This window comes from Canis aureus, chromosome 18, assembly GCF_053574225.1.
Source record: "Canis aureus isolate CA01 chromosome 18, VMU_Caureus_v.1.0, whole genome shotgun sequence".
Classification (NCBI taxonomy): Eukaryota; Metazoa; Chordata; class Mammalia; order Carnivora; family Canidae; genus Canis; species Canis aureus.
The window spans coordinates 45,386,785-45,413,308 of NC_135628.1; the positions used below are offsets into that span (position 1 = coordinate 45,386,785).

General features: G+C 36.9%; 1 protein-coding gene and 1 long non-coding RNA gene across 4 annotated transcripts in view; one reads left to right on the forward strand and one right to left on the reverse strand.

Moving 5' to 3' along the window:
- Window positions 1–15,763, reverse strand: part of LOC144288962 (uncharacterized) — a 37,182-nt gene extending 21,419 nt beyond the window's left edge. Inside the window, exon 1 of the long non-coding RNA XR_013357023.1 lies at window positions 15,142–15,763. This is a non-coding gene — a long non-coding RNA (uncharacterized LOC144288962). The remainder of the gene's footprint in view (window positions 1–15,141) is intronic.
- The window catches only part of LOC144288960 (uncharacterized), a 284,720-nt gene continuing 273,795 nt past the window's right edge, over window positions 15,600–26,524 (forward strand). The window contains exon 1 of one of the 3 annotated variants that reach the window (XM_077857054.1): window positions 15,600–16,018. The gene's annotated coding sequence lies outside the window, so the exon portion shown is untranslated. The remainder of the gene's footprint in view (window positions 16,019–26,524) is intronic. The other 2 variants (XR_013357021.1, XR_013357020.1) reach the window with 2 other exon arrangements.

The following is a 26,524-nucleotide window of genomic DNA, read 5'->3' on the forward strand; positions in this document are numbered from 1 at the left end:
GCCTAAAACTGGAGGCAAACAAGGTGCTTTAATATATGACTTGGTAAACAAATTGTGGTACATCCATACAATGGAATGTTATTCAAGAATAAAAATGAATGAACTGCTAAACAATGAAAAGACAGGGAGGAACTTTAAATGCATATTACTAAGTAAAAGAAGCCAGTCTGAAAAGGCTACATAGTACACAATTCAATTTGTGACTTTATAGAGTAGGCACAACTATAAATACACTGAAAAGATCAGTAGTGCCAATTGCCTAGGATGATGGAAAGAGCTAGAGCCAAATAGGTGGAGCACTGAGGATTTCTTTGTAGGGTGATGACACTTTGCTGCATGACACTGTAATGTTGCATGCTGACATTAGATAATTGATAAATGATTAGAATTGACTGTGCAAAGAAAGAAGTTAACGTATACAAGTTAAAAATCATTCATTTAAGAGATCAGGGATCCTAGGATGGAAAGCAGAATATGACACTATAATCGAAAGGAACTACAAATGCGTGCAACAGCCTCACTGCCAAAGGTAGGGGGAAAGGGTGCTGATCTAAGTAACTTTGGAAATAGTGAAGTCTGTAGGCCTAAAAGCAAAAAAGAGCTGGATGTAAGCACTGTTCTCTAGATTATAAAGTCATATATTTCAGGCATGTGCGTTAACAATTCTGAAACCACTATACACACATAAGAATTGAAAATTAAGTAAAAGGATCAAGGAAATCCAATTTGTCACTGGTGGCTTAGATAAGCAAGAGCAGAAGGCCAAAATGGTCCATACAGTAATGGATTAGAGCTGAAGACATTGGTATGAACTCATGTTTAGCTTATAATAGATAAAGATGGATACATTTAGAAATATGTATAGCTATGTATTATATAAATGGTTTAGTGTACACATACACATTTCTTGCCTTCTAAGCTGAGAAAGCCTAAAAGAAAGGACACTTTGTAGCAGTGAACACACCCAGCACCCAGATCTTGGTTTCTTTCTTTCTTTTTTTAATATTATATTTACTTATTCACGAGAAACAGAGAGAGAGAGAGAGAGAGAGAGAGACAGAGACACAGGCAGAGGCAGAAGCAGGCTCCATGCAGGGAGCCTGACGTGGGACTCGATCCCGGGTCTCCAGGGTTACACCCTGGGCTGAAGACGGCTCTAAACCACTGAGCCACCCCGGCTGCCCAGATCTTGGTTTCTAATAACATTCTTAGTAAAAACAAGCCAGAGCCCTTGGAGAAATGGTTAATTCTAGAGTTGCAGCCATAAATATACAAGATGACCCTGGAGTATTTTGTAGAGCCAGAAAGGAAGGAAGTGCTCAAGAAAATACTATGCTGGAGGTATGTTGAAGGAACATAGGAGTCCAATGAAAGAGCTCTCAATGGACAAAGGTAGAACAATCTGAACAACAAAATTAATAAAATGTTATTGGATTATAATTTGAAGTATAAAATAAAAATAAAGAGCTAGTTTTTGTAGGTAGTTACTCTCAAGGACGTGAATTTCCCATGCCTTAAGTATGGGCTACACTTAGTAACTTCCTTCCAATGAGAACATAAAAGAAGAGGAAATGGGTGGAGTGCCTTTAGGATGGAGAAATTTGATAAACACTTCAGTGATCAGTGTTACAATCAGCAGTGAGAAGTCATATTGGTAATGTAATCCTTTATATGATGTGATGTGAAATGAAAATGCATTTATTTCTGTGGTCTTCCTCTTTAAGGTCTATAATCCTGGTCCAATCATGAAAAGGGAAAATCAGACAAATCCTAATCCCAATTTTCCCAATTAAAGGAAATTTTCTAAAAACAAAGTCTGAGGGGCTCCTGGGTGGCTCAGTCAGTTGAGTGTTTGCCATTGGCTCAAGTCATGATCTCAGGGTTCTGGGATTGAGCCCTACGTTGGGCTCCCTGCTCAGGGATGAGTCTGTTTCTCCTTCTCCTTCTGCCCCTCGCCACTCTCATGGTCTCTCTCTCTCTCTCTCACAAATAAATAGATCAATCAATCAAACAAACAAAAACAAAGTCAGACCTGAAAGTAAAAAGAAAAACAAAACAAGATTTTTTTAAAAAAGGAAAGTCTGGGAAACAACTAATAGGAATTTAAATCATGACATCTAAATGTAGAATCTGAGGTGCATGGTTGGCTCTGATGGTTATGTGACTATTGATTTCGGCTCAATTTTTAAAAATTTTATTATTATTATTTTTTTGCTTTTGACACATTATCAGTTTTTATTTAAAAACATGGTAAAAACATGGTGTTCAATAAAACCAAGTCTGGGATGAAGGAAGTGCACAGACACCACACTGCAAGCAGTAAAGTGCATCTGAAAGAAAACAAGTATGCTGTCCTGTTCCCCCGTGCTCCCAGAAATGGGCAGGCTGTGGGCACGAGCCCCAGACTCTGGGCCTCGGGTGCCCATAAGGGCCAGGATATGCCAGACTACTGTGTCGCTGAGGTGTGGAGGATCAAGTTGGGAGACCAGGACCATGGGAGGCCAGCTGGGAGCAAGCCCTGAGCTGGGCTCTGCAGCATGGAGCCTGCTTAAGATTCTCTGACTCTCTCTGGAAAAAAAAAAAAAAAAGTAAAATCAAAATCTGATGGGTTCCTAGAGTAAAAACTGTACATTGGTTAAAAACTAAAATTAAAGAAATACAAATGAACATGGAATTTAGTTAATAATGTATCAGTACCACTTCATTAATTGTCACAAATATGCCACACTAATGTAAGATATTAATGAGGAAAGTGGAGTGGTTAAAACAATAAAACTATATTATCTTTGTGAGATTTATGTATATGCACATCATTGGATAAGCAATTCCATCTCTAGGAATTTACCCCAATGGCCATCTTGACAAATATTAAAAAAAATATGCAAAGTGTTGTTTACTGTGGTATTATTTGTAACCTCAAAATATAGACTACACCTTAAACATCTTCCTATTTGAAATTTATATTCATAAAATTGGGTGTGATGCAGTGGTAACAAGGAATGAAGATGCCGTTTATGAACTGATATGGAGTGAAGTCCAGGATATAATAAGTTGAAAAAGCAAGGTTCATAGGATGTATATGACATGCTTCTTTCTTTCTTTTTTCTTTTTTCTTTTTCTTTCTTTCTTTTTCTTTCTTTTCTTTCTTTCTTTCAAACAGGGGAATTAATACATACATATCTGCTTACTTTTGCATAGAGAAACACAGAATTCTTAAACCAGAAACTAAAGAAAACAGTTACATGTAAAGATACGTGGGGGCAGGCCAGAATGTAGAAGGTATAGAGAAAGAAGTGAAGTTTTTCTGAATATGCCTAGTTATATGGTTTTATATTATGAATCAAGCATACTTACATACTGAAAAATATGGGTTAAAAAAACCTCAGAAATACACAAAAAAGAAATGTACTCAAAATGATGATAGAACCAGAGTAAATGATTCAAGTAAGCATTGAACACAATACTCTTGCTGTGTATGTTTAGTGGGATATGTTCTAGGTCTCATACAAAACCCCAAAACTATAAAGAATATTAAACTTAGTATGTTTGCTGTTAGAAGTGGTATTGGTATTGTATTTATAATACTATTCTGTATGGACTGTAGGATAAAGTAAATGTGTAGGCTCTTGTTGGATTTTTACTGTGGGTGAGAGGAGAATCAATAATGGAATGGTAAAAGTTAAGAATTCTGTACTGAAAACATTTAAGTATATTTGTGTGTGTGTGTGTGTGTGTGTGTGTGTGTATAATCCTATTCAATGCTTATATATATGATCTCATACCTACTTCAACAAATACACATAATTATATATATATATATACATATATATATAAAATTCAACAATATGTATATGAATACACACATCTAATTCAAATGTATGTGGGTGCTCTCCTAGCTCTGTTCCTAAAAGTGTCTAGAAGCAATGACAACCCAGTTGCAATGAGCAACTAGTAGTAGAATCTAGTGATTTCTTTTTTAAAAACATTTATTTGTTTATCTAATTTTTAAATTTTTAAAATTTAAATTCAATTAACATATAATGTATTATTAGTTTCAGGGGTAGAAGTCAGTGACTCATCAGTCTTATATAACACCCAGCACTCATTATATCACATGCCCTCCTTAATGTCCATCACCCAGTTACCCCCTCCCCCTCTCCCCTTCAGCAACCCTCAGTTGGTTTCCTATGATTGAGTCTCTTATAGTTTGCCTCCCACTCTGATTTTGTTTTATTTTTCCCTCTCTTTCTCTATAATCCTCTGTTTTGTCTCTTAAATTCCACAAATGAGATTGTATGATCATTGTCTTTCTCTGATTAACTTATTTTGCTTAGCATAATACCCTCTAGTACCATCCAGAATCTAGTGATTTCTAAATACTATTCCCTAGTAAAAGGATTTTGGACTCCTTAGAAAAATGATTGATTTCATGTCTGACTAAGGAAAGGACCAAGCAAGACTGGAACATCTTGTTATGACAGAGGGCATGAAAAAGGTTAACAAACAGTCAGGTCAGAAGGATGTAGGAGCCAGTACAAAGCAGTCCAAATCTGGCATAATTGAGCTTCAAAAAGAGTAATGATGGTAATAGAGTATAAAATATTGAATACATAAAAAAAGAAACATGAGCTCCTAGTGATTCTACAGAAAAAGTGAATTATAACAGTTATAAACAGAGTAAGAAAGAGACAAGGTGGAAAGCTCTTTACAAAATAATGTCAGCTAATAAAAATGGAAGAGGATAAAATTTTGTATTTTGTAACTCCCAATCTGTTTAAAAGCATAGAAAATCAATCCCCCCTCCCATGATTCCTTGATTACAAAGGGTAAATTTACCTTTATGACAGAAAATTTAAATGAACCTTTCCATTGCCTATGGAGGGACAGTTTCTGCTGTGATACAGTGGTATATAGTATCACCAATGTTACACTTTTTCCTAGAAAAATTTGACCTGAATCTTAACTGATGAATTGATAATGTAAATGACCTCCTCTGTAGAACAACTGATCTGAACTCAAAAGGACTCAATGGTATCAAGAACAAAGGGAAGAAGTAGAATTGTTCTAGATTCGAGGAGACCAAGGAGACATAGTAGCCAAATAGAGGGTGTACACATTGACTGAATTTCAGATAGAGAAAAATAAAATATAAGGGATTTTTTGAAATAATAAGGAAATTTCAGCATAGATTTCTTCCTGGATGATGCTATATTAATGTTAATTTTCTAGAGTGTTAATGGTATTATGGTTTTTAATGAAAATGTTACTGTTCTTAAGTCTTGATACATATTTGGGGATGAAATGTCATGATGCTTATAACCTACTTGAAGATGGTTTAGAAAAATGAAAAAATACATGTGTGTACAGGTATTTATATGTGCATAGATATATATGTATGTATGTATGTATGTATATATGTTTATCTGTAGGGGTGTATGTTTGTGTGTGTCTCTATGTGTACGTGTGCAGAGAGAGATTGAAAGAAAGAGAGCAAGAAATAGAGACAGAAAGTAGTGTTTTTGTTTTCTTTGGGAAATTACTGATCATATGGTAATTCTATTTTTAATATTTTGATGGATGTCCATAAAATATTTTCACATATTTTTCAATGACTGTACTAGTTTGCATTTCCACCAATAGCCCACAAGTGTTCCTTTTTTCTTCATGTCAATAAATACTCATTACCAATACTCATTATTTTTTTATTTTAGCTGTTCTAACAGGTGTAAGATGATAGCTCATTGTGGTTTTGATTTGCATATCTCTAATGATTAATGATGTTGAGCATCTTTTCATAGTATGTTGGTCATCTGTGTGTCTTCTTTGGAAAGATTTTCTATTCAAGTCCTTTGGCCATTTTTTAAAAATCAAATTGTGTGTGTGTGTGTGTGTGTGTGTGTGTGTGTATTGAGTGGTATAAGCTCTTTATATAGTTTGGATATTAGCCTTTTGTTGGATATACCATTTATGAGTATCTTTTCTGATTCATTAATTGGCTTTATCTTTTTTTAAAAAAGATTTTATTTATCTATGAGAGACTCAGAGAGAGAGGCAGAGACACAGGCAGAGAGAGAAGCAGGCTCCTTATAGGGAGCCCCATGTGGGACTCGATTCTGGGACTCCAGGATCATGCCCTGGGTCAAGGGCAAGTGCTCAACTGCTGAGCCACCCAGGCATCCCAGTTGCTTTATCTTTTTGTTGATGGTTTCCTTCATTGTAAAAAACCCTTTAGTTTGTTGTAGTCCAATTAGTTTGATTTGACTTTTATTTCCCTTGCTTGAGGAGACATATCTAGGAAAATGTTTTTATGATCTACATCAAATAAACTACTGTCCATGTTCTCTTCAAGGAGTTTTATGGTTTTAGGCCTCACATTTAGGTCTTTAATTCATTTTGAGTTTAATTTTGTATATGGCATAAGAAATTGGCTCAGTTTCCTTCTTTAGATAGTTCTGCAATTTTTCCAGCACCCCTATGTTTTTGCAGCATTATTTACAATAGCCAAGGTATGGAAGCAACCCAAGTGTCCATCCATAGATGAATGGATTAAGTGATGCGGTTGTGTGATGCTGTGTGCATATAGAGATTGCTCAGTCATAAAAAGGAATGAGATCTTACCATTTGCAGCAGAATGGACAGACCTAGAGGGAATAATGTTAAGTGCATTTAGTCAGAGAAAGACAAATATCGTGATTTCACTTATATGTAGAATTTAAGAAACAAGACAAATGAAGAAACAAGATACAAACACAAAAACAAACTCTTACATACAGAGAACAAAGTGATGGCTACCAGAGAGGATATGGGGTGGGGGGTGGGGGGAGGTGGGCATGGGTGAAAGGGATAAAGAGGATTAAGAGTACACTTTTTGTGATGAGCACTGAGTAGTGTAAAGAATTGTTTAATCACTATATTGTACACCTGAAACCAACATAACACTGTACGTTAATTATACCTCAATAAGAAAGGTACATAGGAATTCATTATGCTATATTTATACTTGTAAGTTTTAAATTTTTAAGTAAAACAACAAATTAAGGCAACAGCAACAAAAAGGATTCTCTAACCAGCTGCCATATCTTTCTTTTTTCTCCTTTTGAAGTTGCCACTGCAAGACCATAACTCTTGTCTTTGGTCATTTGAAAACTTACCTTTGGCCTGTGAATAGCTTTTATAATATGACCTTCTAGTGAATTTTACATTATGTCCTTGAAAGGAAATAGGATAATGCTCAAGTGAATCATTGAAATATTTAACACACTCTGAAAAGTGATATGAGATCAGAAAAGTGTGGTTGTCATTTTCTACTTTTCTCATTGTGGATGTAACCTGGGAACCCTGGAGAATTCCTGTAATCGGTTATGGTGGTAGCATCAGATGATACAGTTGACATGTCTTTTATATCTTCATTATATCTTCTAAGATGCACTGGGTGGTCTTTCAAATACTCTATGTCAGCTCCAAGGATATTTTAATTTGTAATATAATTTTCCTGAAATAAAACATTCTCAAATAAAAAAATAAAAATATTCTCAAAATTAAAAAAATACTAGTACATTGTCAAACTGAGAATTATTATAAATAATAAATCTTCTTGTGTTTCCTCAACTGTATAGTCAGTTTTAGGTAAATTTAAGGAAATTTAATTTCTTATAAAATAATTAGGCAAGACTTTCAATATTATTAAAAAATACACTTGTGCAAACTATTAGATAAGGCAAACATATTTTCAAAAAAGGAAATTCAATCCCTAAAAGTTAATGTAATGATAATTGATCCTAACTAGTCCTGAGATTTTAAAGTTATGAACCAATTAAATAGAAAGGAATAAAACCCCGAATATTTCGCTTCTTGAGATCTGAAATGATTTATTTTTTGCTGGCACGTTCCAGATTTATATTCCTAATACTTAATGTCCTTCTTATACTGCTTACTGAGAGGCAGAACTGTAGCATTTGAAAATAACTTGAAACACAGTGACTATCAACTTAATGTTGATTAAACATGTTTCATTTCTTTGGAGTCTTGCCTCCAACATATACTATGGAAACATAATTGGCCTTTCAGAGAAACCTCCAGAACTTTGTTCTGGAAAATAGGAGGACCAGCTTGTTCTCAGAGAGCTATCTGATGAGTCCAGTGACTCATGCTGGAAATATCTATAGAATTTATGTCACTTTATTATTTTAGTGATAAATATTCCATGATCTGCTATGCCTATACATTAGTATCCTTGTCAAAATATATTGGAGACCATATAATTTTGGTAATTGGACAGGTTTAGTCACAAATACTTTCTTTAAGTCTCTGTTTTTCTTTCTCTGTTTTTCTATCTTTCCATACTCATAAAGGACATTTTTGAAATAGTAGGAAAATTTATATGACTACTCAGGGGTCACGAGATCATGAAGTTTAGAAGCCACCATATTAAGTTAGACTTTAGTAGGGGAGGTGTATAACCTACTGCTAGGTAGCTTTTTATTATCAAATCTTTTCACACATCCATCATATTGTTTAGCAAAAATACTATGATTTCAGTGAAGAAATATCCTGCTCTTAAAAAAATATCATTTATTTGTTGGAAGCTCTGTATACATCACAGCCTGATATTAGAAAGAATACAGATAGTGGACTAAATTCAAAGCCTAAACTGTTTTCCACAGCATGGCATCCTTGGAAGTAAAAAGAAAATGTAACTTTGGGCCATTATGTGTTTTGTGAATGCAAACTTAATAATTTTTGCTATTGATCACACTTAAAAGTTTTTTTTTTTTTTTTCCTCTTCCCTATTGCTGGTCCCCTGTGGCACATTTATATTAGGTTTCAAATCCTGTAGTTTTTTATTTATTTTTTTAACACTGTGGTCTTAGAATAGCCTAAAAATAGAGATTTGTTCTGTTGTGATAATCTTCCCACATTAAACTAACAAAAAAAACTTGCATGGGATTTCTTGCATTCTATTTGAGCAAGTGAAAATAGCTAATAATAAGAATTAGGAAGATTTAATTTTTTAAAAGGCTGCATCTCTTCATTCAATTAATTTTATTGTGTCTATTGTATACCAGGAATTATTCCAAGATGAGTGAAGTCTAAAAGGGGAATTGAAGAGTTTTCCTCTGATACTAAATATGATATTTACCATACTAAAGTATGTTTTGAAAGCATGTATATTTTCATTAAGAATTGAAGAAGACCCAGTTTTGTGACAAGGTAGGATCAAAATAATCACAGCTCTTAGTATATATATACCACATCATTGAAAACCTAGAGTTTATTGGGCTGCTTTGTTGACTTCACTTTATGTATCTCTTTAAATAATCTGGATTAGCCACATAGCAATTTCTTTATTTTGAATAAATCACCCAACTTTCCTTGACTTACACTTGTACATAAAATGAACTGCTTGCTAGGGTCCCTTGACCTATATGGTTTCAGGACTTCTTTGGCTTCTGGTCTGGACTAGTGGTTTTGGATGTGATATCTCTAACACAATACAAGTGATTTAAATAACATTGTAGATTCTCCAAAAATGATTAGTTTTGTGATCGGTGTGTTCAGTTTTCTGGATTCATTGATGCCCACTCTAGTGTGAAGGATGTCACTGAGTGATGTGTGGAATTTCTTTATCTTCTGGAGAAATATGGGGACTACAGTCTTATTAGAGAGGTACCATGCAGTAACTTTGAGAAATTTAATTTTTGCTAAGTTAATTTTCATAAACCATGGTATAATTGGAAATGACATTCTTCTCATTTAAAATGGGATGGAAACGTATATTGTATCTATTCACATGAGAACTCTTTAGAGTAGAAATTGGAAAGTTGATCATTCTAAAATTCTGAGTAGAAAAATTTTTCTAAATTTTATCAAACTATAACTTTAAGAATGTTTTAAATGGATAATTTTCCTAGGGTTTAGAAGATTAAATGAATGGTAGCTGTGTTTTATGTTAAAATTTTGTAGTAGACCTAAGACCTGATTATTCCACTAATCATTGCCTGACTGGCAATGATTTCTAGGGGGTGTTTATAAATAAGTGTTTGGATATTCTTGTCAGTCTCAAAATAGAATCTAGACTAGTGTATCAACATGGTTTAGAAGTGCTCTTCATCTTTATAGTTAGCCAATCTGGAATATGAAAGAGCTTTTCTCATTTTATGAAACTAACAAAAGAAACTCTTTGAAGTTTAATAAATCTTTTTGAAGTAAACCTGAAGATGAAGCAGAACATCTCAATGCCTTTAGTTTCACAGCCCAAAGCACCATTATTTATAAAATTATAGGGCCTGGCCTGTTTTACCAGGACCATGATCCATTTGGCTACAGAAATGTTAACAGCTTTTTAATGATTCTGCTACCTGCACAAATCATAGACCTTTAAGATAAGTGAGGAAAAAAAATAAATCTTTCCTATCAGTCATTTCTTCTTTATAAAACTTCTTTCAGGGAAGCCTGAATGGCTCAGCGGTTGGTTTAGTGCCGCCTTTGGCCTAGGGCATGATCCTGGAGACCCGGGATCGAGTCTCGCATCGGGCTTCTTGCATGGGGCCTGCTTCTCCCTCTGGCTGTGTCTCTACCTCTCTGTCTCTCTGTTTCTCATGAATAAATAAATAAAAATCTTAAAAATAAATAAATAAATAAAACTTTCACAGATATTTCATGTATTTAGATTTCCTAATGCTAGACTGAAGTTGAAAAATAATTTTGCTTTCAAGCAATTACCTAAAAATTTTTGCCTCCAGTGTGAGAAACTAAGTATCTGAAGAAAAGGAATGGGAAAGAGATTTTTTTCAAACTGTGTTCCTTTTTGTGCCTCTAATGTATAAGTTCTATGAATTTAAGTGTGTGTGTGTGTGTGTGTGTGTGTTTATGTGTGTATAAAAACTGATGATGAATAGGTAAATAATTTGGTTGTGGGACTCATCCACCAAAAGTATATTAAGCTAGGGGTTGTGTTAAAAAAAAATGGAAATGTTTTCGTAGCCAAAACTGTAATTAAAGAAACACTATTTTGTACTTCTAGATTTCTATCTATTTCTCTTTAATATTCAGGTTATTACTGAAATCAGTGATCCAATAACATTTTAGATTATAATAAAAATGGTTCTCTTAAAGCAATAAAAGAATAGCATCCTGACTGAGTAGTTTTCAGAATAAAGAAGCAAACATGGTATTCCTGAAGGATCAGCAAAGAAGAGTGGTCTGCTGATCCTAGCATTCAAAGTAGGGGAAGACGCTTCCAGTTCAGATAGTTGAACCTTCTTTTCATGATAGTAGACCCTAAAGCCCCTGGGATCCATTTTTCTGCATGAACCATTTATTCTCTTTACCATACTTAGGGCTTAGGAAAAATGATCTCTTCCAGAGTTATTATGGGGCACACAAAAATGCTCAACAAAGTCAAACCCAATGTTATCTGTTTTTTAAATTGGTCTTCCTGGATCTTAAGTGATAGCTTGCTATGGAGGTATAGTTTAATTTAATCTTTTAAATTTATTTTTTGATGTGTACAATTCCATGCCATTTAGTATATATGTACAACTATGGCTACTATCTGATTCTAGAACATTTTCATTACCCCAAAAAGAAGCCTACAAATCATTATAGACACTTTCTATTTCTCCCTCCTCCTAGTCCTTGATAGCTACTAATCTGTCTCCTGTTTCTGTGATCTTTTTTTTTTTTTTTTGGCCTATTCTGAAATTTCGTATAAATGAAATCATATAATAAAGGACACTTTGTGTCTTTTTTCACTTAACATGATATTTTCAAGGCTCCACTCATATTCAGCATGTATCAGTATTTCATTTCTTGTTATGGCCAAATGATATTTCATTCTTGAGATGTAACACATTTTGCATCCATCAATTAATGGGCATTTGGGTTATTTCCACAATGGGGCTGTCATGAATAATGCTGCTATAAACATTCATGTACAAGTTTGTTTTTTAGACTTATATTTTCAGTTCTCTGAGGCATAAACTTATACACTGAATTGCTGGATATATGGTAATTCTGTTTTAGAACTGCCAAAATATTTCCCAAAGTGGTTGGACCATTTTACATTCCTACCAATAGTGTGTGAGGGTTCTAATTTCTCTCTATTCTTGTTGCTTATTATTGTTGATATCTTATGATTTTGATTTGCATTTTGGAAATGACCAATGATGCTGAGCATTTTTTCATGTGTTTATTGGACATTTATATATCATCTTTGGAAAAATTCCCTATTTAGATCCTTTGCCCATTTTTATGTGGCTATTTTTCTTTTTGTTGAATTAATGTTATATGTTATATGTTCTGGGTACCAGTCCCTTCTCATAGACATGCTTTGTGAATGTTTTATTCCATTCTGTGGGTCTTCTTTTCACTTTCTTGATGGTGTTCTTTGAAGCACAAAATATTTTAGTTTTGATGAAGTACAGTTTATCCATTTTTTTTCTTTTGTTGCTTGTGATTTTGATATGATACCTAAGAAACCAGTAACGGCACCTGGGTGGCTTAGTAGTTGAGCATCTGCATTTGGCTCAGGACATGATCCTGGGGTCCTGGGATTGAGTCCTGCATCAGGCTCCCCACAAGAAGGCTGCTTCTCCCTCTACCTATGTCTCTGCCTCTCTCTCTCTCTCTGTGTGTCTCTCATGAATAAAAAAAAAAAAAAAAAGAAAAAGAAAAGGAAAGAAACCAGTAACAAATCCAAGGCAATGAAGATTTACCTCAGGTTTGCCTATGAGCTTCATAGTTGTAGATCTTACAGGTAACAGTCTATATTTGGAGTTTATTTTTGTTTATGGTGTGAGGAAGGGGTCTAGCTTCATTCTTTTGTGTATGGATTTCCAGTTGTCCCCATACCCTTTGTTAAAAAGACTACTCTTTCCCTATTGAATTGTGCTGGCTTTTGTAAAAAATCAATTGATCATAAATATAAAGGTTTAATTTTGGACTCTCATTTCTATTCCACTTACCTAAATGTCTATCTTTAAGCAAGTATCATACTGTATTGATAGCTTTGTAGGAAGTTTTAAAATTGGGGAAGTGTGAGTCCTCCAAATGTGTTCTTCCCCTCCTCCCACACACATTGTTTTGTCTATTCTTGGTTCCTTCCAACTCAATATAAATTTTAGATAAGCTTTCAATTTCTGCAAAAAGATATTTTGATAGGGATTAAATTGAATTTGTAAATCAACTTGGGGAGTCTTGCCAAAAATAACAATATTAAGTCTTCCAATCCATGAGCACCAAATAAATGTATCTACATTTCTTTGATTTTTTTCAATAATATTGTGTAGTTTTCAGTGTAAAAGTCTTGTACTTCCTTGGTTAAATTTATTCTTGAGTATTTTATTCTTTTCAAAGCTATTGTAAATATAACTATTTCTTGATTTTTAGATTGTTCATTGCTAGTGTATCAAAATGTGATTAATTTTTGTGTACTGATCTTGTGTCCTTCAACTCTGCTAACCTTGTTTATTAATTCTAGTAGGTTTCCGTGGGAGTCTAAGCTTTGAATGTTATGAGAATACCATCCTTTTCCTCCTATTCCTGCAGCTTGTATGTGTGTGTGTGTGTGTGTGTGTGTGTGTATGTGTGTATAAACTTGATCCAATTTTAGCTTTTTAGGTGTAAGGTGGATTGAATAACATGCTATATTCCACACTGTCCTCTCCTGACTTATGACCTCATTTTCATAGACAGGAGGAATAACAATCTATTATATGACCATTCTCAAGGGCATTGCTGGCTGTATTGCAGAACCTTGGCAGTGGGTAGTGGTTTGCAGCCTCAATTTTAAAGCATGCAGCCTGATGGCAGTTTCTAGATAAACCATCTTAATAGAGCTTTCAAGTCACTCATGACTAGGATGGTCATATAATTTATCATCACCTTGGGACACTTAAGATTTAATGGGGCGAGGGGAATGTGTGCTATTAATTATTATGCCAGTACAACAGGCATAAACTCCAAATATTCTGGACAAATAGGAGGTATGATCACCTTTGCCATAACAGATTCTCAACAGGAGGATTCTCAAGTGTAAATTAGACAAAATGAAAAGGGCAAGCCAGGGACAGAGGATTTGTTACTAGAAGGTGCATATGGATTCAGTGGTGGAGAACAAGAGTTGGAAAGGCCAGATAATGAAGGATGCTCTATGCTGATATACTGGTTAAGACCATGGGCCTTAGACCTAGATTGCCTAGTTAAAAATCTGCTACCTGTTAGCTGTGTGAATTTAAGCAAGTTACTTAACCTCTCAGTGCTGTAGCCTACGCAAGTACAAGATGGGTTTAATAGTAGTCTTATCTGATAGAGTTGTTATGAGAATATAAATTAAAGATTTAAAATGGTGCTTGCCATATAGTGTGTTGTTATGTAAATATTAATCATGAATACTAAATATCTGCAGTGATTAATTGTGTCTTGGATGGGGATGTATGTTGAATGCACAGTCCAGGAGCTCACTGATTAGTGGGACTTTGACACTGGGACTTTGACAAATACATGCTTTTGACCACATTATAGCTGAGAGGAACCTGTAGTGGATTTGCCATAACCTACCTTTTCAGCAAGTGGTCTGCACTGAATCTCTGTGTCTTTTAAATATTTCAGAAGCTATTTCCCATTTCCTTTTCAAAATATAGCCTTGGGAGAGAGTTTTCAAAAGCTTGAAAGGTTCATGAGATTAGTAGGAATCAGCACGGCCTTCATAGTATGAAATTATCAGCTACCCAGAAACCAGCCTTATGGAGTGGCATGTTAATTGATGTTCTGAAGTCTAATTTCAAACTATTAAACTCTGAGAAGCATTAAGGTTATTTTTCCACTTTTTCAGTAGCATGTAACTGAAACACTGGGAGATTATTCTAGAGAGATACCCATAAGTTAGCTCAACTTGCCAAGTAAGATAACTCATTGGTAAAAAATCTAGGAAAGTCAAATACAGTATTTTTCTCTCTGACTTCAATAATTTTCTTCACTTCCTTATAGAAGAAATATTTAAGATTTTAGATCATTATTTGTCTGATTTTATCTTATTTTTTTGGAGGTCTAAAAAATAGAATATTGGAGAGCCCGGTATTGGAGAGCCCGGCAAGACAGTGGAGGAGCAGGGGCCTCACCTCCCCGGCCCCACCAACTCACCTAGATGACTTTAAAACCAGCCTGAGGGGATCCCTGGGTGGCTCGGTGGTTTAGCACCTGCCTTTGGCCCAGGGCGGGGTCCTGGAGTCCTGGGATTGAGTCCCAGGTTGGGTTCCCGGCATGGAGCCTGCTTCTCCTTCCTCCTGTGTCTCTGCCTCTCTCTCTCTCTCTCTCTCTCTCCCCCATCATGAATAAGTAAATTTTAAAAATTAAGAAAAAAAAAATAAATAACAGCCTGACCACCTATGAATTTGACCTGAGATTTAAAGAGAGAACAGCTAGAACGCTACAGAGAGAAGGGTTTTCCCTTCTAGCAAGGTAGGAAGGCAGAAAAAAATAAAATACAAAAGAATCCAGTGGGGGAGGGGCCCCAAGGAAGTGGGCTATGGTGGGGGTGGGAGCCTCGAGGACAGGAAGGCCCCACCCAGAGAAACGGGAACTTTAAATATCCGCCCAGATCCTTCCTGGAGGGAAGGCCCTCAGCAGGGAGCTCGGGCAGGATCCCAGTAGGGGCAGTGGAGCCTCCAGCCTCCCGGGGTCACTAACAGAGGAGGTGCCCCCAGGGGAGAGCGCCGCACACACCGCACACACCAGGCCACTCTCTGTAAAAGGTTGGAATCCACCTCGGGGGGCCTCGGGAGAAGCCCGTTGGTCAGGTGGTGGCTTCGGGGGGAGGGGGCTGCAGCTGCGCCCTGCTGCCTTCGGGAGCTGCGGCCTGGGAGCGGGATTCCAGCTGCGCAAGCCCCGGATCCCAGGGCACCAGGGGACACAGCTGGGATCCTGCGCTCCGCACCTCCCCCCGCCCCCCACAGGTGGAGGCGGGGAAGGCCCAGCACAGTAAGGACTCTCCTGCCACCTTCAACCCGGAGCTGTGCAGGTCAGTACCCCCGCCCCCAGGAGCATCCAGGCCAGTGCGGACTGGGAGACTGTGGTAGTTACTGGGGGAGCTGACTCCAGGGCTGGGGAACTGGCCACCACCAGTGTTGTCATTTCTCCTTGTGTCATTGTGTGCTGGGGGGGGGGGGGGGGCAGGGGACAGAGGCCTCACGGGGTAAACAGCTCCAACTGAGCCTGGCACCTGGCAGGGGGCGGGGTAGCTTTCGTAGGTGCACACATCTGAGAGTCAGAACAGCAGTGCCCCACCCCACCCCCCCAGAAGACTGGAAGGACAAGGGAAGAGCAAGTTCTTGACCCAGCAGCACCGGAAAGCTCCAGGGGAAGTTGAGGAGTTTACAGTATATAGAACTAGAGAGTACCCCTCCTTCCCCCCTCCCCCCTTTTCCAGTACAACTTGTTTTTATATCAGACTAAAAATTTCCAATACTTTTTCCCCTTTCCCACCTTAACTACAATATTTTACCACCTCTTTATTTTTAAGTTTCTTCCTTTTTGACTTTCATATTTCTACAATTATAGGTCTTAGATATTCTAAGATATATTAGATATATTCTAATCCACTTCTAGATTCCCCTCAACATACTCAATTCAATTTTGGGAGATATATGAGATATATTTTTTTGTTGTGTTTCTCTGCCTCATTTTGTTCTACAATGGCGGAAGTTAATGCCTTCTAAAACATGACCAGCATGTACCCAGAACCAAGTGGACACCATGCTGGTTCATTCTGTGAGATTATATTCTCTCTCCATTCCCATTCTGCCCCCCTCTTTTATATCGTTTATGTTTGGTGGTGGGGCTTGCTACAAGTATTGCTGGTTTATATAAATTTGGACTGAGCATCTTCTAACAACAGAACTTACTACACTCAGAACCAAGAGGATCACCCTCTAGGACCCCTCGGGTAGACTACATTCTCCCTCCACTACAACTTCATTACCACCACCATCTCCCAGTCTTCCCCATTTTTTTCTTTCTTTTCTTTTCTTTTTTTTTACTTTTTTTCCTCTTTATTTTGCTTTTTTCTCTTTTTCCTTTTTCCTTTTTGTTCTTCTTTGGGATTCTGGCCTTTTATTTTTTACTACTTTGTTTTAAAATTTGTTTTCCGGGATCCCTGGGTGGCACAGCGGTTTGGCGCCTGCCTTTGGCCCAGGGCGCGATCCGGGAGACCCTGGATCGAATCCCACGTCGGGCTCCAGGTGCATGGAGCCTGCTTCTCCCTCTGCCTGTGTCTCTGCCTCTCTCTCTCTGTGTGACTATCATAAATAAATAAAAATTAAAAAAAATTTAAATTTGTTTTCCACTTTAATAGTCCTTTTGTTTTATTTTTTTCTGATCTTTGTTTTCATTTTCTGATCTCTGACCTTGTCAGAATCATCTAGGGTGAAATTTATGTAGGTTGTGGTTGATATTCTTGACTTCTTGACTCAGCCCATTCATACAGCCACTCTGCACTGAGCAAAATGACTAGAAGGAAGAACTCACAACAAAAGAAAGAATCAGAAACAGTATTCTCTGCCAGAGAGTTACAGAATATGGATTACAATTTGATGCAGAAAGCCAATTCAGAAGCAATTATAAAGCTACTGGTGGCTCTGGAAAAAGTGCATAAAGTATTCAAGAGACTTCATGACTGCAGAATTTAAATCTAATCAGGCTGAAATTAAAAATCAATGAAATGATGTGTAATCCAAACTGGAGGTCCTAACGATGAGGGTTAATGAGGTGGAAGAAAGAGTGAGCGACATAGAAGATAAGTTTATGGCAAGGAAGGAAGCTGAAGAAAATAGAGAAAAACAATTAAAAGACCATGGGGAAGGGTTAAGGGAAATAAATGATAGCCTCAGAAGGAAGAATCTGTGTATAATTGGAGTTCCAGAAAGTCCCAGGAGGGACAGAGGGCCTGAAAGCATATTTGAACAAATCATAGCTGAGAACTTCCCTAATTTGGGGAGGCAAACAGGCATTCAGATCCAGGGGATAGAGGGGTCCCCCCAAAACCAATGAAAACTGTTCAACACCTCGACATTTAAGAGTGAAACTTGCAAATACCAAAGAGAAAATCTTTAAAGCAGCAAGAGACAAGAGATGCCTAACTTATATGGGGAAAAATATTAGATTAACAGCAGACCTCTCCACAGAGACCTGGCAGGCCAGAAAGGGCTGGCAGGATAATTCAGGGTACTAAATGAGAAGAACACACAGCCAAGAATACTCTATCCAGAAAGGCTCTCATTCAGAATAGAAGGAGAGATAAAGAGCTTCCAAGATAGGCAGAAACTGAAAGAATATGTGACCACCAAACCAGCTCTGCAAGGAATATTAGGGGACCCTGTAAAAGAAAGAGGAAGCCCCCAAAAATAATCTGCGAAAACAGGGAATGAATAGGTAATACAATGACACTAAATTCATATCTTTCAATAGTTACTCTGAACGTGAATGGGCTAAATGATCCCATCAAAAGACGCAGGATTTTGGACTGGATAAAAAAGCAAGACTCATCTATTTGGTGTCTACAAGAGACTCATTTTAGACCTAAGGATACCTCCAGCCTGAAAATGAAAGGTTGGAGAACCATTTACCATTCAAATTGTCCTCAGAAAGCTGGGATAGCAATCCTCATATCAGATAAATTAAAGTTTATCCCAAAGACTGTAGTAAGTGATGAAGGGGGATAGTATATCATACCTAAAGGGTCTATCTAACAAGAAAACCTAACAGTCATATTTATGCCTCTACTGTGGGAGTGGCCAAGTATATCAATCAATTAATAACCAAAGTAAAGACATATTATTAACAACACACTAATAGTAGGAGACTTCAACATGGCACTTTCTGCAAATGACAGATTTTCTAAGCACAACATCACCAAAGAAAAAGGGGCATTAAATGATACGCTGGACCAGATGGATTTCACAGATATAGGCAGAACTTTCCATCCGAATGCAACAGAATACACATTCTTCTCAAGTGCACATGGAACTTTCTCCAGAATAGACCACATACGGGGGCACAAATCAGGTCTCAACCTGTACCAAAAGATTGGGATTGTCACCTGCATATTTTCAGACCACAATTCTTTGAAACTATAACTTAATCACAGGAAGAAATTTGGAAGAAACTCAAACAAGTGAGGGTTAAACAGCATCGTACTTAAAGATGAATGGGTCAACCAGGAAACTAGAGAAGAATTAAAAAGATTTATGGAAACTAATGAAAATGAAGATACAACTGTTCAAAATCTTTGGGATACAGCAAAAACTGTCCCAACAGGGAAATACATCACAATACAAGCATCCCTGAAAAAATTGGAAAAAACTCAAATACACAAGCTAACCTCACACCTATAGAAACAGGAGAAAGAACAGCAAATAAAACCTACACCAAGCAGAAGAAGAGAGATAATAAAGATTCTAGCAGAACTCAGTGAAATAGAGACCAGAAGAACTGTAGACAGATCAACAAAACCAGGAGTTGGCTCTTTGAAAGAATTAATAAAATAGATAAACCAATTAGCCAGGGTTATTAAAAAGAGAAAGGACTCAAATTAATAAAATCATGAATGAAAAAGGAGAGATCACCACCAATACCAAGGAAATACAAACTATTTTAAAAATGTATTATGAGCAGCTATATGCCAATAACTTAGGCAATCTAGAAGAAATGGATGCATTTCTGGAAAACCACGAATTACCAAAACTGGAACAGGAAGAAATAGAAAACCTGAACAGGCCAATAACCAGGGAGGAAATTGAAGCAGTCATCAAAACCCTCCCAAGACACAAAAGTCTAGGACCAGATGGCTTCCCAGGGGAATTCTATCAGACGTTTAAAGAAGAAAGAACATCTATTCTACTAAAGCTGTTGCAAAAGATAGAAAGGGATGGAGTACTTCCAAACTTGTTTTATGAGGCCAGCATCACCTTACTTCCAAAACCAAAGACCCCACCAAAAAAGAGAATTATAGACCAATATCCCTGATGAATACAGATGCAAAAATTCTCAACAAGATTCTAGCCAATAGGATCTAACAGTACATCAAGAAGATTATTCACCATGACAAGTGGGATTTATCCCCGGGATGCAAGGTTGGTTCAACACTCATAAAACAAGCAACGTGATAGATCACATCAACAAGAGAAAAAACAAGAACCATATGATCCTCTCAATAAATGCAGAGAAAGCATTTGACAAAATACAGCATCCATTCCTGATCAAAACTCTTCAGAGTGCAGGGATAGAGGGAACATTCCTGAACATCTTTAAGGCAAGGGAAACAAAAGCAAAAATGAACTATTGGCACTTAATCAAGTTAAAAAGCTTCTACACAGAAAAAAAAGTCATAAAAATGAGACAACCTACAGAATGGGAGAAGATATTTGCTTATGACAGATAAAGGGCTAGTATCCAAGATCCATAAAAAACTTATTAAACTCAACAGCAAAGAAACAATCTAATTATGAATTAACAAATGTTGGAAAGGATGTGGAGAAAGGGAACCCTTCTGCACTGTTGGTGAGAATGTGACCTGGTACAGCCACTCTGGAAAACTATTTGGGGGTTCTGCAAAGAGTTAAAAATAGAGCTACCCTACAACCCAGCAATTGCACTGCTGGGGATTTACCCCAAAGATAAGATGTAGTGAAAAGCTGAGACACCTGCACCCCAATGTTTATAGCAGCAATGTCCACAATAGCCAAACTGTTGAAGGAGCCTCGGTATCCATCAAAAGATGAATGGATAAAGAAGATGTGGTCTGTATATACAATGGAATATTATTCAGCCTTTAGAAATGACGAGTACTCATCATTTGCTTCAACGTGGATGGAACTGGAGGGTATTATGCTGACTGAAGTCAGTCAATTGGAGAAGGACAATCCTTATATGGTTTAACTCGTATGGGAAATATAAAAAATAGTGAAAGGGATTATAGGGGAAAGGAGGGAAAATGAGTTGGAAAAGTCAGAGAGGGTGATAAAACATGAGAGACTCCTAACTCTGGGAAATGAATAAGGGGTAGTGGAAGGAAAGGTGGGCCTGGGGATGGGGTGACTGGGTGATGGGCATGGAAAATTGAACTACAATAAAAAATATGCAAAAAATAAAAAATCGAATATTTACTTGTATTTAGAAACTATATATTTAATAGGATTAAAATTTCCTCAGAATATGAAAAATGTTAGCTACGAGAAGAACTTCACTGAAAATTCATCTTTGGCTCACTCTAAAAGGAAATTCACTTTTTTTTTCTTTTTATCAATTTCTCTAAGGTAACAATAAGAAGTTGGGACCATTTATTACTGTTTTAGATATGATGTGCTATGAACCCATTTGTAATTGTCAGGCATTAGAGTAGATATGGATTCAAAATTCAAGATGGGCTTTTTGTTACACTCCAGTTGGTGGTATATGTGAAATAAGGGGACTTGGATATTGATCTAGGAAATAGGCTTGAATTTTTTATGTGGGCTCTTTTTATATTAGGAGGTAGCTTTCTTTAATAAGATTTTGTATTTAGCTTTTTGCCTTTTAGATAACTTTCGGCATCAGCTTATAATTAAGAAAAAAGATATTCAACTTCTGTTGAATATAAAAATTAGTAGATTGCTGTTTTCTTTAAGCTGAGTGGGTTTTTTTCCCTACAAAGAAATTATCATAGGACTTCTTTAAAACTTACTTCTACATTCAACATAAGCTTTATTTTATAAAATACAGAACTATTTTAAAGAGATTTGCCATTCTCACTTTAGAGCACTGAGTATCTTTGCCATTGAAAGTCTCCTAGTGTGGTTTCATTGCTTGTGAAAATTATCAGTTTAGTAGCGACCCATGATCATGGGAAGAAGGAAGTATTGGGATTCTCTATTGTGAGTGTTGGTAAAGGATTCTTTCTCCTATGTATGCTGAGATTTGAGAAGCAGGAACTCAAATAAAGCAGCTTTAGGAACTTCTGAGAGAGAAGGAATACATATCCCAGCTCTCTTCCCCAGAACCTGTGGCTAGGGTGGTGAGCCAGGGTGCATCCTGTGTTCCTGAGAGGCCCAAAGATTAGAGGAACTAGGAGTTCCCAGAGATAAAATTTCCTTGAGGAAAGCATACCAATACTGTCAACTTGGGATCAGAACACATGTTCCCTGGGAGGCCTGATTTCAGTTGCTGCTTATGCATAAAAGTAACAATTTTTCTTTAAGAATATTTAGATTACAGCAATTAAAATTTTCAACAGACCCTAAATGACCAGGAGCTAGGTTTACCATGTTTAAAATAACGGACACATTGCCCAAGCATATGAAATATACTTAACATTTTATTTCACTGATATAAATTAACAAACACATAACAGAATCAAGGAAACCATGAAAAGGAAAACCCTCATATTGCTCCAGCAAATTTTATTAGCTGTGAGCACAAGCTAAGTGACAGACGCTTTTCTTGACTAAACTTGAGTCAGTCTCCCCTCTGCTCTCCCTAACTCAATCTTGACCTTTGGGCTTGAGTTTGTCTTTGCCTTGCACAAGTCTAGCAAGAATCCTGCTAAGTTGGTTTAGCATTACCCCTCACTCTTGATAATTGATCTGCCTTGATATGCAATCTGATTTCTCACCTGCCACCCTTGGTATCTCATGGCCCTGGCCTTCTTCCAGCAAGAATCTTGTCTAGCTGCTTTGGCCAGAATCTCCCCTTATGCCTGATGTTTCCTCTTAGGAATTTCCATCCCCGGCTCCGCCCCTGCTCCTTGCCTATCAACCACCACTTGTCCATGCTGCAGTTCTGTACTGAAGTCTTTTCCCCCTGTACTACAATAGTTTTGGAATAAAATGTGGTTTTACAACTTCAATTACTGTCCAACTCTGGTTTTCTTTGATATAGGTAAGCTTGAAAGAAACTCAATACATAATTGTCAAATATTATTCATTATGTCCTTAATCCATGGAATTAAGTGTTATTAGTAAACTGATCTCTATCCTGCCCCTGTCACGTTGCATTTACAGGGCTGTATTTGCTTTTGGAGATGCCCATGGACCATGCATTAAGTATTAGGGAAGGAAAGGCTGTGAAAATGAGAAAGAAGATAATCTAATTTATTGAATAAACACCATTTGGAGATTGGTAAATAAGCCAATAGTTAATGCTGAAATGAGGGGATGTCCATGCATAGCAGTTAGTATGTGCTCCCTATCCATATACTTCTGTCCCCTGGGTTTGACTCAGACCAAGGGTTTGGCTAGCCCCAGAGCTGCTTCAGCCTTAGTAGAGAACATAAAGGCCAGGGGTGGTCAGTAGGGGTCAGGAGACACCCCAGCTCAAAACTCTAGTGACAAAGATAGACAAAGCCTTCCTGTTTCCACAGCTGAATATAGATTAGGGTCCACACTGAAATGGCAGTGGGAATTTTCAGCACAAAATAGTGATTGACGAGTCAGGAGAGCTCAGAATCCAGCTGCAGATAATTCCTGCTGAACCATCTTTCCCTGGACTATGATTGCAAAGCCTTCGTACTTGGAGGTGCTATGGTAGAGTCAGGGGAGTAGGGGCTTTGGGTCAAAGAGACCCATGGCACCTCCCATATCAGCTGTGCTGTTCATTAACTACCAAAATAGGAGCCATGTCTGTGTTCCCCTGTACCTCAGTTTTCTTACCTGCAGACAGGGTTCTATGCAAAAGGTGCTTAGAACAATGCCCTTTATTATCAATTCAACAGAGAAGAGGGAGCACTTACTATGTGCTGTATACAAAGGTAGGCTCTAGGGCACAACAGTGGAGCTTACAGTCTGGTTAAAAACAGACAAAAAAGACAAGTGAAAATGCAAATGAATAATGCAATTATGAAGTATTTCCTGACAATGAAGAAAAAACAACACATGATATAGGTATAGACAGTAACTGTGGTATGTTACATCAGATGGTATGATTAGGCTGATGAATCTTTAAATCGATTAAAAATAGCCTTTTACCTTAACCTCTTGTCCTCAGCCTGTTTGGGAAAGGATATCCTTGACTGGGAAAATGAAATCTTCAAGGCCTAAGTGTGCTCCATGAAGTAAGGATGTCAGAGCCAGGTTAGGTGTGTCTTGTGGGTTATGAAAAGGAATTTGGATTGGTATTTAAACTGGGTGAGGAATGGATTGGCGCATGGTTAACATCAAACCTGTGGTGTGGTGGTTATTACTATTCCAATCTGACTTTTATGGGGTATTAATCATGTCTTCCAGAAGTAAACAGGTAAATAATATATTGTAGGTAAAAAACAAAACCAAAATATACCTGAATAAAATTTCATCAAAGAGCAATCTGATTTCTCTTTACTGTTAATGTTTTTGGCAACAGTTTAGTTTGTCAGCTATTTTCTTCAATTAAAACACGAACTGGTATATAACAAAATGGTGCCTCCACCGAGATTATTTAAATTTTATTATTCAGCTACCAGATCTTCATCTGCTCCTGTAAGACAAAGGGGAGACTTTTAAAATGTTGCTTATATCTACTTGGGGAGACACACTGGTTATTAGAGTTGAAGAGCATTTAGGTCAATCTCTCTTTAGATAATACATATAAATGAAAGTTTCCAAGCCTAAATAAAAAAATGCATATGTATTGATAATGTACAAATACCAAAATTGGGTCTGAAGATTAAGGACACAGAAAACATTCTGTAGATGGTCAAGATATTACAGGAAGTAAATATATATACATAAACAGAGTACAGCCTAAAGAGTTTGCTAGGCTATAATTTTCCACATCCAAATCTTTATTGGCTATGTATATATATATGGCTCTCAATCTTCAGTATGGGAGTAGAAGAAACATCTGTGGTTCAAAGTTTTAAGGATAGTTCTGTTTCCTCTCTCCACCACAATCCACTCATTAGAAGTAAAATATAGTAGAATTATGTTGATGTCAAACTCTTGTGATGTCTTTGTAGAAATGATTTGTTCTAATGTAACTGTGTGTGCATGTTTGTCCGTAGTAAAGTAATGAATGGGAGAGGCAGGGTAGTGTACAAGGGAGAGAATCACAACATAAACAGAGGTGAAGTCTCATTAAATCCACATCCATACATATCAAATATGTGCATAGTTCCTGAAGTAATAAGATTTCCTTACAACTTTCTGCAAGAGGATCATAGAACCAACTAACAAGTTAAATAATTAAGAAAAATTCCAGCAACTAGTTTTGCTTTGTGAAACTATGTGAACTGCTTGTACTGATCCCCATATTTCAAACAGTTAATACTAAATAAAACAAAAACAAAACAAAACAAAACAAAAAACAGAACATGGAAGACAACATAGATAAGATTACAGGGGACAACATCCAAAGATCTCTATCATGTCCCAAGGATCAGGACATTTCCTAAAGACCTCAACTCAGGGTATAGCTACTTTTCCTTCTAGATCTGTTTAAGGCAGATGTGTTGTAAAAATTTGACTTTTCTACATTTTTTTTTTCATTCTCAAGGACCTGACTTTGAGATCAGGGTCATATAATGGGAATTTGCAAAACTTGACATCATACTGCTGTGAGGATGTGAAAAAATGCTTTGCTGTAGCAAGCTATCAAAAAAATACATTCACATTTGACCCTGCTAGGCAGGACACTTGGGATACAATGATGATTCTTGCTAACCACTAATGTCTTCTTCACTTTGTTCCTAAAATCCTCAACAACACTCTTCAAGGGCTGATGATGAGTTACTAGCAAAATACATATTAAACTGGAATATTCTTGGGACATGCAGAGCTTTCAAATAAAGGATCACTTTCAACAAAGTTTTCGAACTGGAAAACTGCTATGGTGGAGGTGCAGTCAGTGACCTTTCTAAACCTTGAAACTGATTATGTTACTTCCCCATTTAAAATCCGAAAAGAACTTCCCATTGCTCTTTGAATGATGTCCATACTCCTTAACATAATTGACAAGGCCTCACATGGCTCCTGCTCATTTCCCCAACTCATCTCTCTCCATCAAGCCTGCAGTTAGTTCTTCCTCTCAGTACACCAAATTGTCCTCCTTTTCTCATAGACCTTGCCCTCATCCCTCTGACCTACTGCAAATTTGCTATCCAGAGACCTCTTGTCTTTTCTCTGTGCCTGGATCACTCCTATCTTTATCCAGGTTATAGGGTTCATGTTCCTTCCTGTCCTTGATCCCCCGGGAGCTGTATATTCCTTTTTATTGCTTTGTGCCCTGTTAACTGCACTGAGGCAAGGATTCTATATATTTCACTCATTCTGGTGTCACTATGCCTAGCCCAAATTAGTGCCCTCTGAACATCATATGAGTCAATACGTAAATGAAAGGATACATCTTTGTGTGGTTTCATCAAGTTTAAAAATATGCACTTAATAAAGGTAAGCCAATAATTATTTTTATTACCTTTTTCTGATATTTTAACCTCTTCTTCTACATCAATAAGTTACTGTTTGTCACTCTGAGACATAAATAGAGCCCCTGAATTTCAATTGTAAATTTTTCTTCTGAGTAT